Source organism: Limulus polyphemus, unplaced genomic scaffold (genome assembly GCF_000517525.1).
Source record: "Limulus polyphemus unplaced genomic scaffold, Limulus_polyphemus-2.1.2 Scaffold198, whole genome shotgun sequence".
NCBI lineage: Eukaryota > Metazoa > Arthropoda > Merostomata > Xiphosura > Limulidae > Limulus > Limulus polyphemus.
Window position 1 is genome coordinate 432,362 of NW_013665808.1, and position 15,504 is coordinate 447,865.

Consider the following 15,504-nt stretch of genomic DNA (forward strand, 5'->3'; position numbering starts at 1 on the left):
TCAGTCATTAATTTTCCCCGATATAACAAGTGACTACCACAGAATATTGCAACCATATAATATAATTGTATATAATACATATGAAATGAGTTCAGTGAGATAGCTTAAAGTGGAGTTTGTTTTGATTGAAGTATGAGTTGAATTTGTGGTATTCTTAGATAAACTGATTTCATCAAAAGAACTATACAGGTCTGCTTAATAATGGGAGGAATTGAACAGAACATTTATCAAGTAATCTGTATTTGAAAACCAACTGAGTTTTAAGTTGTGTGAGAAATATGAAAACTGGACACAAGTGATGTGAAGAGAAACAAATCTTTAATTATTACAATCACCTCTACTGGATTGGCGAAAGGATAAGCAATCTTTCTTCTTTAGAGATAAATTTCTTTCAAACTAGTAATGCCGACAACTAAATAGAACTTTGAAAGCACCAAGGTTCCAGTTTTTCAGGAAACTGTGGTTCCTTTGTTTTTGATATCGTCAAAACGTGACTGGTAGTTCTCTCGTAGCAATTATTGGCTGGAACACACAAACATCATTCACTTGGTCAGTGAAAGACACTGCAGTCGTTGACCCTTTCTTACACTAAGTTGCGAGATAATAGTAATATCTCCATGAGCAGAGTGGATACTATCTGCTATTGAGGACAACAACAAGAAAAAAAACACAACACAAGAGCAATTAAAAAGAAACGTTTTCAACGGTTTTCTTACCTGGACTACTTGTTTGTGCCAAAGCTGCATAGAAACAGGTTACAATGAAAATTTAAATCATATATTAATAAAGACGGTGGAAAAGCAAATTATATGCCTATATACTACAACGTTATGCGTTCATTTTTAATTTAGTAAGGCATTTAGAATATATTCGACCAGTGTCTTCTGTCAGATTTTGTTGTGACAAACACATAAGCATTCCTATTTAAAAATCAAACTTAGAGTCGGCTTATAAACAATCAGTATTATTGTGTATGTAAAGGTGCTTATTGTTTGGTTCACGTTTATTTTCTCCGACTTTTGACGTTTTCAAGTAAAGTAGTTCTTTTGTTTTCTTGAAGTATTATAATACTATTACTGTCAAGTAACTGTATTAGAAGTCCTACCTGAGAATAGATATACGCGTGTATATTTAGTTTAGAAATTACAGGATTACTTTCTTTGATTGAAAAGTATTTAACAAAACACAGTGTTTTACGTGATTATATTGACAAACCATTTTATATTTCTTAATAATGATATTTATCTTAAGTTTTATTCAGAAAATAAGAATATTTCTTTGCAGGTTTTTCTCCCTAAATTGACACTCCTTGCTTATGTAAGAACTCTTGCGTAAAATAAAAACTCATCCTAGCTTATTAAATAAAAATGAAAGAATAACAACAACAAAACCATCATATAACAGTTGCAATTAAAATAACAACAATTAACGGTTAAACCTATGAATTAAAAAGTACCTTATTAGCAAGCGCTAGGGACCCTCCCTGCTTTGGACTCGTAATCGGAAGATTGGGTGTTCTCGTGAAATGTTGTTGTGTACTTAATTGAGCAAGGCATTTTATCTCAGTTGTTTGAATTTATTTCACTGTACCCAACTGTAATAACGTGTATCAGCAGGCAGATGGATTTTAACTTGCGAAGGCATCGCGAGTGCTTTATCTCGCCATCTTCATAAGCTTATGCCATTGAAACCGGAATGGATTTGACTTGATATATATATATATTTATAAGTGCATAATATATTGGATTCTTTAGAGTGAGTTGTTAATGATTATTACGTATTCATAATTCTGATAACAAGTGTCATCTTGGTACAAGATAATATAACAGTGCTACTAACACTAAATTGATATATGAATAATAATATATTATTTATTTCCAATACTTAAAAAAGTGATTTTTTCCCTGTATTTATACATATTATAATTTATAGCATACAACTAAACTTATAACATTTAAATGCTTTTACTATAATTTTTTTTCATTAGGATGATTAAAAATGTTTATTGAATATCTAATTTAATATAAAAATTATACTTATTAATGTCACTTAACTAATAGCAACTGTGCTAGCTTCTGCTCCAGATTAATAATAATATTGCTACGTATCTTCTTGTTTGATAATTTCCGGTAAAAATTATTTCCGAGTGACTTCAGCGATACAAGTCCCTTCTTGATTAAAACTAGTTTATTCTTTCTCGTTACAAACTTTGTTACTTAATTTCCACAGTCACTTTAAACTTAACAACCTTTATAACACAAGCTATAAATCACAGTAATTCACACACTTTACTTACAGTGCCTACTGTTCGCTTGACTCAATTATCTCTATCTTCAATCTATCTGCATATCTATCTATCGCGGGTGTCTAGCAAACACTGGGACATTCCTGAGGTTCCCCGATAAGTCATGATCCTTCTAGAAACTCCAGCGCACATGCTCCCAGCGTCGCGTGACTTCCGCTGTCGTAACAATATGAAATTTTTTATCTATAGTATATGCAAAACAGTTATAACTTATACTGGACATACTTTTTTCTGTGATATTATGGGGCAATAGCAAGAGTTTTTAAAGATTTACCTTACATTCTACTCATTCGTGATTATTGATTATCAAAGTTTCATGTATGATTAGCATACATAATTAATGCCACTGATAGTAGAGTTTAATCATTATACAATTTAGTTTAACTAGGGATGAACCAATACAATGTATTGCTGATATAATACTGATATCCAATACTTGTATGTGACTAGTACTAGCAACATATCCTGCATTTAAATAAAACAATTGTTGCTCATTGTTTTAATATCATTAGCCAGTTGTTTTTCGTAAGCCCTATTGAAGTTCCCAATTTCCTGTTTAACCAAATCTGTAGCTTTTCTACAGTTCTGTAAGTCTTAAAATCTATTTGCCAATTTAAACTTAACCTTATGTCATTTATACCCAGTTTTCTCCTTTATGCCCTTAATAAAATTACTAGGTCTGATCTGCTCTGGTATCCATTTCTTCTTTATAAGAACATGCATATCATGAATTAAATGCAAATTATTTTAAAAAATTCCCAAATCTGTTTTAAATAATACTTTAAGTTATAATTTAAATATTAATGATAAATCTTGTTTCATGGCCTTTAAAAAGGCTTTCTGAAAATTAGGAACTAAGATTCTTTTATCTTAACATATATAGCAAAACATCAAAGCTAATTACGTAATGACCATTCTTTCCCAAGTGTTCTTCCCACTTTCACTCTTGCAACCATAGCCTCATTATCCAATCTTGGATAACAAGTAGTCTCAAATGGTATCGTCCCCTTTTGGCTCTGACCAGTTGGTATAGAAAATTATCCTGAATCACTTCAAGAAATTTCTTTCACTGATTGACTTCATATAGCCCTAATCAATGTTCCTGAAATTAGTCTCCCGTAATTATTGCATCAGTATTCTTATTAATGGTATTCTCAGGTATGCTGATTACTTCTGAGATTAATCATACAGAACAACAGTAGGCTGAAACATAAAATCTTATACAGAGTTAAACTGTATTACCCAACTTTGACAAAGTTTTGAAAAACGAAAGAGACTGGACACAGTATTAAGTTATGGAAAGCTGCCTTTATTCAAGACATAAAACAATCAAATTGATGGATGTGAATGAAGGATCATGTACTGGAGGTTCCAGATATCTCTATGAAAATGCACAAATCAGCCAATGTCAAGAAATGAATCTGTCACAGATCGAGTAAAACATAGCATTTTATACATGAGCTGTTCATTTCTTTTCTTCCCCAGATGCCCAAAAGACCAAGCAGGATGTAGTTTCAGAAGTGAAAGGCAGGGAAGGAGACGGAAACAAGGAAGTCGATCCAGCCACTTGAGGCGTTTGTCAAAAACATACAAAAAAAAGCAACAGAGCAAAAAGAACAAAGGCTTGAAACTTGCTCAATGAGAAGATGATGAGGCCCAATGTCCTGGTCCTGCTCAGCAAAGTGATTCTTCTACTCCATCTCTGACAATGAGGAAAATAACGTTGAAGTTGAGGGTACCCTGTTCTCTGCATGCTTGGTTTTTATGGACATGGGTACCTTGAGTTTGATGCTATGATACACCATCTGTGTATCAAAAATGACCTTCGGATGGAGCTGTTAGCCAGAGGCCCTCAGCCTTTTCAACACATGGATAGGCACTTTGCCTCTGAAGTGAGTCATGGCAGGAAGAGGGCTTGATTTACAAGAAAGCTGTCAAACGGGCAGAGTGTGCCCAATCATGGTCTTCTACTTCTATTCAAGAATTCTGCATTTTGCTTCTGCTACCTCTTATTTCCTTCATCTGCTTGAAACTTAATTTCATCCTTTGAAACTATGGATTGGTTTAGCATGTGGAAGAAGATCGATAAGGTATTGGCCTAAGATAGCAGTATTGGCCACAGGCTGGCTTTCACAAAATGGAAAGAGGTTGAAAGGAACCATCTTCTTGGTTTGGGAGTTGACATGGAGCTTGAAAACCAAATGGAAAGAGAGAGAAAATGAGATTTCTTGTGACAAGTAAGTTATTGCGCCAGGGTGTGATTTGGTATAATCTAAGTGGGTCTTTAGGACTGGGTTGTATTTAGAAGTCAGTGGAAAAAAGTGCAAGAAAGTTCCCAGGTTTTGAAGCTTGATCCAGTTTCCTCACACTTCCCCTGAGAGCAAGGTTTTGAGAGGCAAGAAATTTGATGCAGTTGACGACTCTTTTCAGCACCTCCCTTCAAGCACAATCCAGTGTTAAATCCAGCATGATTCTGTAATATTTACTTTTCTTGATATTTTCCTTCAACTTCTCTTTCTCTTTTGAATCTAGAAGCCCTATAAATTCATTCTCATCGAGACCAATTGTCACATGTTATGTGGTACCTCCTTATCAATTTTGAGGAGAAGAAGGCGACTTTGAAAGAGTCTTTCCTCAGATACATTCTCCTGCAGGAGAAAGAGAAAGACGCTGCATCTCTGGAATAATTGATCCTCCAAAAACTGGACTCATATGGTATTGTTTTGGATGATTGCCCTTCGCAATGCTATGATAATTCCACCGTGATGGCAGGCCACATTTCAGGATTGCAGAAAACGATCTCTGAATAGAATCTAAAGGCATTGTTCACAAATTGCGACAACCATTGTCTCAACTTGTGTGGTGTTCATGTGACATTTTGTTGGTGTGATTCAGAGTATTTACATGTTCTTCTCCCACTCTACCCTTTGCTGGGAAGCCATGAAAAAATGTTCAACGTTACTGTGAAATAGGATTGTGATGCAGTGGCTGTAGTCGAAGAGAACCTTGATGCAATGCTAGTTTTTTGGAAGATGTGTCAGAAGATGAGACTGTCATTGCTGATACCAGATAAGAAGCACTTCAAATAATCCAAAACATTCTGCAATTCAATTTTTTGGGCCTTCTCTCCTTCTGGTGAAAGATCTTATCTAAACTGAATCAGGTTCAGAAGCATCTCCAAGATTCAATAATGAATTTTCAAGAAGCTGCCACGGATATTCCTTATTTCAGAGAGACACTCTCCAGAGATACGATCACTGACGAGGTGCTGGCAGAGGACAAGCAACTTTTTTGTGAGGCATGAGGAGACGGGGGAGGATGGACACCACAAGGCAAATGAGGCAGAGGCGAAGGATGGCTGAAGAGAGAGAGAGATGCTGGTCTTGCAGCTGAGGAAGAACTAAGGTGTGTAATGAGGAGTACTTAGATAGATTGATCCAAGAGATGGGTGACCAGTTTCATAGACTTGATGAGCTTCACCACCGATTTGGGTTTCTCTTAGATGTGGAGAAATTAATGGCTGGTGTAGAGGGTGTTCGAGACAATTGCATTGACCTAGTGAGTTGTTATGATAGTGATGTCAGTGGAACAGTGCTGTTCAACGAAAGTACTGACTGTTGCATACGCCTTCATATTTGGAAAAATCTCCAGCCAAAGACATCTTTGCAACATATTGAATTTCTGGTGTCTTATGTAAAGACGGCTTTTCACATCTCAGGGTAGCATTGCAAATACTGATGACAGTCAGTGTGTCCATTTGCTAGCTGTGAGAGGTCGTTCAACAAGCTAAAGCTCATTCTTACTTACCTGAGAGTCTCTATGTCTCAAGCTCATCTTTGTGACCTGGCAGTACTTAATGTGGAAAGAGAAACCCCAAAAAGCAGTGACAGAGACGGCATCATAGGTGAGTTTGCCCAAAAAAGCAAGAAAAGTGGATATGTAAGTTATTAGTGTTGGTCATATAAAAACGTTTCCTTTTTTCAGATTTACCATGGGGGGGGGGACATACTTTGGACATTTTGCCTCTGGGTGCACCAAACTGTTGCTATGCCACTTCATGATGACAGTCATTCACATTCAAAATTAATGAAGTTGTATTATATCCTTGAACTATACCTGACCTACTACTGCAAAATATTGCTGTCTACTTTCATAGTATGTTCAACTTTACAGAAATCTTTCCCATGAATAGGTGAACAATATCACAATTAAATGACTCAGGTAAGTAGGTAACTAGGGTGATAGGAACTTAATACTTACTTGACCACAGTTCTATGTTAAATCCACTTATGTTTATAGGTAAAAAATTCAAATAAACTTTTGTATAATTAAATAATGAGGTAGAAAATACGTAGTATGCCTGCATACAATATCATCAACTACCCTGATACCATTATACAATTTCTCACTGAACTTGGTCATCTGTTTAATCAGATGGTTTGTGACAATTTCCAGTTAACATCTTTCTACCCTTGAAACCACTGACTGTAACCCATATAAATTAAACCTCTTCACTAGCATTGTTTATGTCTTTGATCCCAACAGGCTGCATTTAATCTGTTGTATAAAGAGCTTCTTGTTTAAAAAGTCTATCGTTATTTTATAAATTATAATTTGAAATTTCAAAGTAATTCTTAATATATAATACATATAATACTCGTAGTCTTCCATTTCAACTAGAGTACTGAACTCGTCCTTTTTTGTTTCTAACATTTCTGTGGTATATAAATATACCATGAATTGTTTCCTTCTTATGGTGATATAGTATTATTATGAATTGATTTTTTATTCTGTATATGTGCAGGTTTTACATAACACGTGGCTGAGAATTTTGTTAAATTGATGTTGTTCTAACTTCCTTTGCTTGTTGTAATTTTATTGAGATTACACGTGCTCTGCCTATAGCTGGCAGGGCTTACTTCATATTGTGCAAGAAGGATAACAACTAGTGTATTTCTATGGTAATTCATTTCGTATCCTAAGGATACAGCCTCCATTATGCTTGAATGAGAATGTTCATTCACTAGTGCTTGTTGCTCAGGAAGAATCCAAAGTTACCTGCTGAAGAATAAACAAACTGACAGATGATTTCCACCTGATCAGTGACGATAACTAATCTAGTAGAAGCAACCCATCCATGTCTGTAAAGCACATACACACATTGTGTTTGTGTTAGTGGATTAATAAAGATTGTTTACTTGTATTTTACATTGTGTTCATTCTCTTGCTTTCATGAACTCAGTTAAACTTCATAATAAATATCTTGTAGAACCTCCTTTTATTAAGTGGACCCATTTCATTGCTCTAAAAATAATTCAGTTTGACCTAAATATACCATAAGCCAATCGTTAGAATAATTGCAGCAAAGCTATCCTATCAATTTCCCATGCTTCCTCACCACTGTGAAAGTTTAGTTGAGACTATCTTCAGTGAATATCTTCAATTCCCCAAAATATACTACCTAACATGCTTAAGCCTATCTCTAGTAAATAATTCTCTCTTACTCTGAAAACTATACCCCAGACACATCCCTGATAATCTTTCATGAAAACCTTGGATCCTGCTAAGAAGTTCATTCCTGCATATAGTACAAAGAAGCACTCCCAAAATTATTTATGAAAATAGACCTACAAGTGAACAATTTTTGATTTAAAATGATATTTTGTAGTGCATGTAGAAACCAACGATGTTGACAATTGTGATTTATGAAAGCTACATAAAATTATTAATAACTCTTTCAGATGTTTAGAGCTAGAAATACCTATGTGGACCTTTAACTTTTCAAGATAGACTGTAACTAAATGTAGGCCTAATTTCAAATTCATCATTTCACTCTAAAATGCGAAATGTACATCTAACCTAGACAAACAAACACGTAACTCACCCACCAAGTAACGGTATAAATGACATAACTCACTGTGTATGTTTTCTGATGCTGAATTGAGATTAGCCTTCACCTAGTTACTCATACTCATAACTTACTGAAGAGTTCAGTTATATTTGTATCATAACGTTCATAGTTTCATATACCCTGAGGACCTTCTCTATTATTACTTCTTCATCAATGTTTTATCTCTTTATAACAAATATCTAAAATGTTGAAGATATAGCTTACAACACTGTTCCCTCCTAGATTGTGAAGTACCTTAAACAATCCTAATACAAAAATAAAACATTACACTAAATTGCCCTTCACCAAGTCTTTTTGGTGATTTTCTTTTTTTTAGGTTTATGCTATACAGGTGTGATGTCTTCTTATTCTTTGTTGTCACTTTTTGTACTGTCCCTTGGGGTTTCGCTCTGGGCAGATTGTTGAGCAGATCTGCTGGTGGCTCTATCCTCTAGCATTGATCTCAACAGGAATCATAGTATTCTGATCAAGTTGACATTCTGCTAACAATTTTATCTTTCGAGTTACCTAGGTGGCTGTTCTCTCACTGATGTACTTACAAAGATGATTATGGTGGATGACCTTTGGCTTGGATTGCCTGTCCTGGATTCTATAAACTACATCATAGATTCATTTCAGTACAACATATAGCCCTTCCTAATACTTATTTAACCTCGAAGTTCATCCTTTCTTGTCTCAGGGATTGTATAGCCATACCATACAAGCATTAATATTATAGTGACTTTTCATTTTATCACTAGATAATTATGTCTTTCTTGAGTAAAGTCATGGAGAACATTGTTATTCTTCGTATTCACAAGAGCTCTTTCAACCATTAATCTTTCAAGACACACCAGATTGTTTAGTTCCATTAATCCCCAGTCATTCCAGGAATATCTATTGCTAATAACGCCTGGTATTAGTATTTCACTTTTTGGTTGTACAATAACCACCCTCTCTGTTGTCACTAGAAGTTCAATCTCTGGTGCAGTAATTGCCATGTAGTATATCCTGGTCATAGAATGTAAAGCTATTTAAAGCCACCCTAATCTCACAGCCATATCTCCACGTGTAGTCAGTTCCCAATATGTACTCTTGAGATGTAGAGAAGCTTCATGCATTAAGTGTAACTTCCAACATTTCTTTTTCCAGAACATTATGTCCACCTGCTATTCACTCCTTTCTTTATATTTAGAGGGAATTAGCCCACTTTTCATTGCCAAATTGGGTTTAACTCTTGTAGCTGTAGAATAAGTGTCGATCAACATACTACAATAGTTCCTGTCAATACACCATGGATTTGCTTTCTCAAATCTTAAACTTCTTATTGGAGAAGATTGAATATTCTCAGCTGAACCTCATTCCATAAATAAAACTAGTTCCTATCTTTTTTATGTGTGGGTAGGTCTTAGTTGTTCCTTTGATCTATTTGTGCTCTGAGACACATCTTCAGGATATCGTCTCCTTGGTTAAATAGCAGCTGTTAACTTATTTCAGTTCCAGCTATAATGGCTATTTTTCCCAGAATTATAACACTTTCTTCTTACTAATATCTTTTTGGAGGAATGGTTTTTCCATACAGGCTTTAATCTACGATTATTCACAATATGTCCTTTCAAGCTGCACTTAAAACACTTATTTTCTTATTATCTGTTTCTCCTAGTCTGTGTAACTAGTTATCTGACTAATTCTTTTAATTCTTGTAAACTATTTGTAGGGAGCATTGACGATTTGATACAACATGATCTGATGATTCTGTAACATCTAGATGGCGCCTTTAGCAGTTTATATGGGACATTAATCGATTCCAATTCAAACTGGATAGCGGCTCGGTATGGCCAGGTGGTTAGGGCGCTCGACTAGGAATCTGCGGGTCGCAGGTTCGAATCTCCGTCTCACCAAAACATGCTCGCCCTTTCAGCCGTGGGGGCGTTATAATGTGACGGTCAATACCACTATTCGTTGATAAAAGAGTAGCCCAAGAGTTGGCGATGGGTGGTGAAGACTAGCTGCCTTCCCTCTAGTCTTACACTGCTAAATTAGGGACGGCTAGCGCAGATAGTCCTTGTGTAACTTTGCGCGAAATTCAAAACAAAACAAATCAAACTGGATAGCTTCAAAAATTTACACCAACTCTGCTTCAATCTAATTCTCATATCACCACCTGTTATGGAATCTATAAATAGGTCATGTGCCAAATGATTCCATCATTTCAAGAGGAACATCTGAATAAGATAATTGGGTATTCAAGCCTTTCCAAATCTTCTGCAAGTTTGGCTAAAGTCTCTTCTTTGCTCTGTACTTTGTTTTGGAACTTTGTTCTGTATTTCATTCTGGTGTGCCTCTACAAATCTGCTTGATATTTGTTAAGGCTTTCAGCCCGAAGTTTTTACTTAATATCATTAAAGCTAACCCTAACTAAGTAGCAAGATGGATAACTTTTTGTCTGCTATTACATCTGTTTACTCTTGAAATTATTTTGAACCGAGCCTGACATGTCTCACATGGTACCTTTCATCGGAGTCTATTGGATTTTCAATTTGGTGATGTCGATGAATTGGTCAGCTAAATTCTAGAACTGAATTTGTCAGTGACATGGCTGGAGTAGTTTAGGAAGGTCCTGCAGTAACAGATGGTACAGTAATAGATGTAGTCCAAATGAATTGGCCTATTTCATATTCTATAGTAGATAGTATTTTAGGTTGAAATTCTTGGGCAGATGCAGAAAAAGTGTTGCTGTTTTAATTTTTACAATTACCAATTTGTTTTCCAGATATCTTGTTCTGTCACTGATGATTTTTTCTACATCAATGATCTCTTTTTTTGTACTTCTTTGATTTTGTCATTGTAATCTTTCTGGATTGTATTGATAATTTTTTTGTACTTCAATCTTGTTGTGATTCCTTTGTACATCTCCATTAGCTTTGCCGATCTTGTTCGTAACACATATTAACCTTCTTTCTTACCTTTTTCTCTTAAATTCCCGTTTCTTACCTCTTGATGTGCTTTTAATCTTAATAACTTTCTTCTTGGTCTTTTAATTTTCGGTCTTTTTTTTCTTGTCATTCTTATAGTTTTATACAGTTTTCTGTTCTTTTCATTATAGGATCTCCAGCGAGTTTACTATCTCACTTTTTGCCTGTGTTGTCATCCATTTTAAGTTGAAGTTTAGTCAACTTAAAATATTTTATGTTCACCAAAATAATCCTGCTTCTGACATCATTGTTGTAACATGTTCTATCATTGGATCTCCACAGTGACAAAGCGGTATGTTTGTGGACTTACAGTGTTAGAAACCGGGTTTCGATACCAGTGATGGGCAGAGAACAAATAGCCTATTGTGTAACTTTATGCTTAGCTTCAAACAAACAAATATATAATTGAGAAAGTGTTTCGATTATTTGTTAAAAAGAATGCCAAGCACTGTCCACGAAACAATAACTCATTAATTTATTTCATTGCTGAACTAATTTCATAAATAACTTTTCAACACAAACTTCACAATTAAATGTCGGCCTAATTTCAAGTACAACATTTGTATATAAACTGCGAGACTTATGCTTAATTTAATTGATTTTGATAGATAACGAACGTATAATTCACTTATGGAACAACTGATTAACAGAATAGACGTAAATACTCTCACTGAATAAGTTTTTCAGACACTGAATCAGAGGTGTTGCTAGGTGCTTAGAAGATTCAGAGCTCGGGTCCATAAACGCGGAAAGTTTTTGGCGTTTCAGTATGATATCGATCATGGTTTTCTATTCTGATTTTTCAAGACACCAACTGGAAATTCGGGGCATGGGTCCCGTGTGACAGCGCCTAGCGACGCCAATGCACTGAATCGTATGAAAGACCATGATCTATGATACAAATAGAAACCCATGCACTGAATCGTATGAAAGACCATGATCTATGATACAAATAGAAACCCATGCACTGAATCGTATGAAAGACCCTGAACTGATTGCTCAATACTCACTGAATACCTAACTCTGTTCATAAAGTGATCTTCCTTGCTTCCACATACCATGCAATGTTCTCGATTATTACTTCATCATAATAATGTGCATCTCCATCTAGCAAACATCTAAATTAAAACATTGAAAATATAACTAACAACTGTGTTTTTCAGATCCCCCATATTAAATCATGTTAGAAAATTTAATGGTTAGCACTATTTTCCTGCCTCTAGTTTTAGAATTATATTACTATTATTTTGAATATCATTAACCAGTTATTGGCATAACCTGCTATGGGGCTTGTGAGTCCTATCTAGCTAAATATTTAAAAAATAAAAATTAATACGTATTTATAAATTTGAACGGAAGTAACGTGCACATGTAAATTTTAAGAACAAGAGATTTATCCGAATTTATAGTTATTTAAAGTATACATGATGTACATATGTGATAAACCCTTTTAATGGTTTCTATCACTAATTATTCAGTAAGAATAATGCAAAGTCCTGTCTATTTAACGATAGTGAAATTGGATTTTTTTTCTTTCACTGCAACATATAAAATCTACAGGTTACTTTGTTAATAGGCTTAGTTCACAAATATAACTAAAGAGTCACTTGCTTGTTAAATTTCCATTCGTATCTATGATACAAATAGAAACTGGCTAAGTAACATTGCGGTGTGAAGGCTTACCATGTGTTTTCTACTTTTTATTTTAATGAAGAAATTTTTAAAATGTATTGTTGATTCTAAGTCTATGTATTTTTTTCACATTGTCTAGAAATCATTAAGTTAACTTCGTTCCAACTGCATTGTTCTTTGGAGATAATACCTGTTCTACCCATGGATTTATTGCTCTAATACTGCATATTATGTAAGAATATCGACAGCAGTGCCTTTCAAGGGTAGGTCAGATGATATCTTGAGGTTATGGTTTCATCTATGTTGAATGAGAATAATCAGGCACATGTGTAGCGTTAATCGTTAGGTGTTAATCGAACATTTCCTGTTAAGGAAGAAACTTTGATTGAAACACTACTATATAGCATCTTAATTGAGTTGGTTGACTGGAAGAAATCTTGAAGGAGAAAAGTCAGTTGATCAATTTGCAAGTCCAGTAATAAGCGACCACCCACTGTCCAACACAAGTACACCTTGTCTTTGTGAATAGATAAATATTGTTTTTATTTTGTCCGACACATCATGACCAGTCTGTTTATTTCACTGTTTAAATCAGTTTATTTAAGTTCAGTATTACTTCGTGATTTATCCTGTCATTCCTTCCGTTATAAAGTGAACTTACCTAATTCTCTCGTAGAAGTCAGTTTAACCTGAGAATACTACAACATGCTCACTAACCTCAGTAATCGATCCACAGCACAGAAACAGACTCACTAACGAACCAATCATTCACTCACCGAACTGGCTCTATGATTAACAAACTGATTATTTATCATCTATGGTGTTTTTATAAAATGTTTGTTTTTCCCAAACTTCATGAACGTTCTAAACTTCTGTCTTGTTGAAACGTTTTGTCTTGTTCGATAACTGAAGCTTCGATTTACAACAAACAGAAAATAAAAAGAACAGCTTAACTCTCTGGACTTCTACTTGAAAATACGACTGGTAAAAGCATAACGATAACCTTTATGCAGCAAATAGAACTTGAAGAACGACAGCAATACAACTTTTTCTTAAATCCTAAAAATTGTTAAGAATTAAGTAAGTTAAGCAGCTGTAATAAATGGAAATGATCAATCTTAGGGAATTGTGATCAATTACATGCTAAACATATCTATACCCTATAAATTAGGCGAAATGGAGAATGGCATCAGCTTCAGGTAAATGTATGTAATGTTCTGCAAGACCTAAATTTGTTTGTTTGTTTGAAGTTAAGCACAAAGCTACACAATGGGCTAGCTGTGCTCTGCCCACCACGGGTATCGAAACCCGGTTTCTAGCGTTGTAAATCCGAAGACATACCGCTGTGCCACAGGGGGGCAAAGACCTAAATACAAAAGGATTATACATACTTAGTTTAGTTAATTTTAAAGCAGGTCGAAAAAGCAATGAACCCGTCTAACCAATAATGTTTAATTAAAATGTTACATGCAATTAGATGTGGAATTTATTTCAGCAAATTTTAAAACAACAAAAGCAATATCAAAAGCAGAATAATTCATCAGCTAGTGAATCTTTCATTTTTTGAACATAATTAATTAAAGTTTTTTAGAAAAAATTATTGAAAATATCTACCCAAAATATCACTGAATTGCATTCGTAAAGAATCAAATAACTAATTGTTTTCAATGAAACGTAATGACAGAGGAGGAAATTAAATATTCTTAACTTAGCATTTGTAAAAAAGTAGATGTACAGAATCGTTAACAAGTGCAATGACTGGTCTAAACCATATGTAGTATTGTGGTGTTACACAGTCTCGCCGACAGGGGGGTGGGCAACTGCCCAGGGGCTCGAGCGAATGAAACCTGGCTATGCCGTAAAGCCCGCAAATCACCTGTAGGCTATGTCTTCATTTAATCATAAAAAAGCATAGTTTTGGGCTTTTCTTTTGTTACGTATTCGAATTTCAAATAGCGTGAACTTGAGTCAACTGATAAATTTAAATTTAGTAGTTAAATTATACTTTGGATATAGTAGTTAAGTAAAAGTTTGTAATATTTGCCAACAGGATTGATACACACCGTTTTCTTTTTTAACGCAAATACGTTTTAATATACACACAACAATACAATTTACAATGATTTATAAACAAAAGTTTCATAAACTAACAAACAATATAAAGTCTTCCTTTTAGTCTGGAACTTCTTAGATATCTTATCGAGCGTTCACGATGAGCGAGTTAATTACGGGTTGATGTAAGTACAATTCGCTTAACCGGAAGCTAGTTAGCTTTGTCCTTCACTGATCACACGCCGATCTTTCCACCTGTGACGTAAGGTAATGTTTTCGTAAAAATACTAATGTCCGATGATAATCCACTGAAGTTAAATGGTTTGTACTGTTCGAAATTTATAAATATTCCTGGTTAAATATCTGAAGTTTTCCGATTGATAAGCGTTATAACACTCACAGGTATAGCTTCCAAAGTTTATAGCACACCAACTATAGCGAACTAATAATAGATGCTCTTCTTTTGGTGCGTCGCATTTGTTACACTTATAGCCGTGGGAAGGTTTTCTAGAAAATTCAGATTACGTAACAATACAAATTAAAGCGTTTACGTACACACACACATATATTGCTGATTCTTACTCTCGAGAACCTTCTACAACTTTGTAGAATAGGCGGGAGTTTCGCAATACTTATTTAACAGTATAAGC